Source organism: Capricornis sumatraensis, chromosome X (genome assembly GCF_032405125.1).
Source record: "Capricornis sumatraensis isolate serow.1 chromosome X, serow.2, whole genome shotgun sequence".
In the NCBI taxonomy this organism is placed as follows: domain Eukaryota; kingdom Metazoa; phylum Chordata; class Mammalia; order Artiodactyla; family Bovidae; genus Capricornis; species Capricornis sumatraensis.
The window spans coordinates 69514345-69518313 of NC_091092.1; the positions used below are offsets into that span (position 1 = coordinate 69514345).

A 3969-nucleotide genomic window follows, 5' to 3' on the forward strand; every position below is an offset into this window, starting at 1 on the left:
AAGTCAAAAAGAAAAACACCAATACAGTATATTAACATATATATATATATATATATATATATATATATATATATATATGGAATTTAGAAAGATGATAATGATGACCCTACATGTGAGAGAGCAAAAGAGACACAGATGTAAAGAACAGACTTTTGGACTCTGTGGGAGATGGTGAGGGTGGGATGATTTGAGAGAATAGCTTTGAAACATGTATATTACCATATGTGAAATAGATCACTAGTCCAGGTTCAATGCATAAGACAGGGAGCTCAGGGCTGGTGCACTGGGACAAACCTGAGGGATGGGATGGGAGGAAAGTAAGAGAGGGGTTCAGGATAGGGAACATATGTACACTCATGGCTGATTCATGTCAATGTATGGCAAAAACCACTACAATATTATGAAGTAATTAGCCTTCAATCAAAATAAATAATTTTTTAAAAAGGAAAAAAAAATAAAAGAAAACAACAACCTAGGAATAAACATACATAAGGAAGCAAAGGACCTGTACCTAGAAAACTATAAGATACTGATTAATTTAATCAAGGACAAGACAAATGGATGGAAAGATATACCATAATCTTGGATTTGAAGAATGAATATTGTCAAAATGACTATATTACTCAAAGCAATCTACTGATCCAGTGCAATCTCTATCAGATTACCTAGGCCATTTTCACAGAATTAAAACAAAATATTTTACAATTATATGGAAACAAAAAGACCCCAAATAGTCAGAGAAATCTTTTTTTTTTAATTTATTTCTGAAATGCTTTATTTTTTTAATCAGTATACATTATATTAAGTATAGAATTTCCTTAAAAATTAACAAATACCTCTAAGTTTCACCGTTAGGACATTGATATGGAGAAGGAAACATCTGACTCTTGACTTTTTACATTTATTCAAGTTCTAAATAGATTCTCATGTTATGGTTCTTCTGTGCTATTTTTGTCCAAGTTGTGACAGCTGTTTTATGAACTGTGTAGCATTAAAAAGTTCGCTGCAGCCATATAAAATATGCTTGCCTTGTTTCCCCTTTATGTAGTCAACCAGATTTTGATATTCAATGTAGTTGCCTCCTCCCACCACAAAAACAATTGCCTCTTGGAATGGATTTTTGTTTCTTGGAACTGAGCTGTCATTGCCCCGTAGCATTTTGGGATCAAAATACCTATAGTCATCAGTTTCAGGGTTTGACTTCATCTCCATGAGATTGTCTAAAATACGAGTAACAGGTAGATTTTGCTGTTTCAATACCAGGTTCTTCACTCCTTCCATCACAAATTGTGATCCGGTATTCATGACTCGTGATAAGAGACCCATTGTCTTAGTGGTGGTGTTGCCATAGCTGGTGGGAGCTGAAGCCATCTTGGCAAAAGCCTTCCACTGTTTGATATATTGTAAGGGATTAAGGTTGCATCCTGCGTCAGTTAAAGCTTTTTTGTACTGCTCCAAATCAGCCTCAGAAGGTGCTTGCTGTGCACTTATGTAATAGATAAGAAACAGCCTCATTTTATCTTCTGGAGTTCCTGCATCAGGGTCTGATATTATATCTAGAAGAGATTTATCCAGAGTAGTTTTGCTCATTATTTTTTCTTCATATTCAAAATACACATCCAGTTTTCTTGCCTTTATATGTTCTAGAACAGCAGTGGCAACATTTGTATGGAGATCAATAAGTCTTTTTTTTTCAAGGAGTTCTGGCAAAGAGCTAACAGCTGATGTTAGCTTAGCAGTATTGTCAGAAAGCATACTTATGGCTCCTTCATCTTCACCTTCTAGTCCCATAATGCTTTTAAGTCGTTTAACCTCATCTTCCTGTGCTCTGTAAGACTCTAGTTCTTGCTGAACTGATTCTGCAACTTCTGGGAATGGACTTCCTTTATGTTTCTGCCAAAATTTATCAACTGGAGTTAAGTCATAAGACTTCTTGTTTTTTCTCTTTGGTCTAGCACCAGCAGGAGAATTCTCCATTCCTGAAGACTCTTCCAAGTTAACTCTGTTCAAGTGGAAATCCAGTACATCATGCACCAATGCTTGATATGTCCAAGTATGGTGTAAAGGAGTCGCCAAATCTATGTTTCTGTCAACAAGGACTAATAAGGGCCTTTGGAAGCTGAATTGGCCAGCTCCAAGTGTGTCACCTGTAAAAAGACTGTTTCTTGCATCTCTCAGATTTTCCCGAAGTTTCTTATCCAGTTTCACTGCTACCATTTCTGCTGCTGTTCCTCTTGAACATCTGATTATAGGGACAGCACCCAGTGTAACAAAAAAACAAAAGAGGCTGTCCACAATAGTGTCCATAACAGTTTCCATTTCCGTGTCTGTGATATCTGGTCTGTTAATGGCACGATATGAAATAAGCTCCTTATTTTGATTACATAATACAAACATGTCATCTTCCAAAGTAATAAAATTGAGATACTGATCAAAAACCTTGGCTACTTGTGTTACCACACTAGCCGCTAATGCTGCATTTGCAATATCTTCCAGTTTACTTCTTGAAATAGCAGAAATAAAATTTAAATAATATGATTCATAGAGTTGATTTCGAAGATCCTGACACATTCTGTCAATATTTTCTTCAGTTGGCATTACAAAGTACACCGCGGGAACATCTGGAATAGGATCTCGATCAGAGTGCAAAAGCAGATGCAGAGTGATTCCCATGTCTCTCAGCTCCTTCACAGATAGCAAAGGGGAGATGATATCTTGGCCAAATCTGTCATAAATGAGCACCTTCCAAACTGGTTCTCCAGTGCTATTTTTAACATGAGGCACATTAAAATTCAACATACGCTTCAAAGCCACTGTTTGTCTTTCTCGGATACTGGCTGCTGCGGCGGCTGCCATCTTGGCTCCCACCATCCACTGCCTGGCTCAGAGAAATCTTGAGGAAGAGAAATGAAGCTGGAGAAATCAGACTATATAAACTTCAGACTATATTGCAAAGGTATAGTCCTCAAAAGAGTGTGATGTTGTCACACAAAACAGAAATATAGATTAATGGAAAAGGATAGATAGTCCAGAGATAGACCTATGCATCTATGGTCACCTAATCTATGACAAAGGAGGCAAGAATATGCAATGGGGAAAAGACAATCACTTCAATAAGTGGTTCTGAGATAGCTGACAGCTACATATAAAAAATGAAACTGAAACACTCCATCACACAAATAAACTCAGACTTCCCTTGAAGCTAGTTGCTAGGAGTCCATCTGCCAATGCAAGGAACATGGGGATCCACTCCTGATCCAAGAAGATTCTACTAAGCTAAGATTCAACTAAGCTAGCATGTTGCAAATATTGAATTCCATGCACCTTAGAATATATGCTCTGCACAAGAGAGCCACTACAATGAGAAGCCCATACACTGCAACTAGAGAGTATCTCCTGCTCACCTCAACAAGAGAAATCCTATGTGCAGCAACAAAGACCCAGCCCAACCAAAAAATAATTTAAAAAATAGAATAAAGTATTTTTAAATAGAATAAACTAAAAAAAAAAAAAAAGTAAAGACCTAAATGTAAAGCCAGATACTATAAAAGATCTTAGAGGAAAGTATAGGCATAACATATTTTGACATAAATTGCTACAAGATCCTTTTTGTTCCACTTCCTAGAGTAATGAAATTATGCACTACTATTTAAAAAATTGATAATTAATGAGAGCCTACTATAGCACAGGGAACTCTACTCAATGCTCTGTGTTGACCTAAATGGGCAGACTAAACCTAAAAAAGAGGAGATATGTGTATACATATAAGTGATTTACTTTGCTGTGCAGCAGAAATACAACATTGTAAAGCAACTATGCCACAATAAAAATTAATAAAATACATAATATAAAAATAAACAAATGGAATCTAATTAAACCTAACAGGGCTTTTACAGTAAAATATAAAAATAAAAAACCTATAAACAAAACAAAAAGGCAACCCCTAGAATGGGAGAAATTATTTGCAAA

General features: G+C 36.1%; 1 pseudogene; it reads right to left on the bottom strand.

Moving 5' to 3' along the window:
* Nucleotides 1-852: 852 nt before the first annotated feature.
* LOC138070976 (sec1 family domain-containing protein 1 pseudogene) lies at nt 853-2871 on the bottom strand (annotated as a pseudogene).
* Nucleotides 2872-3969: the final 1098 nt, after the last annotated feature.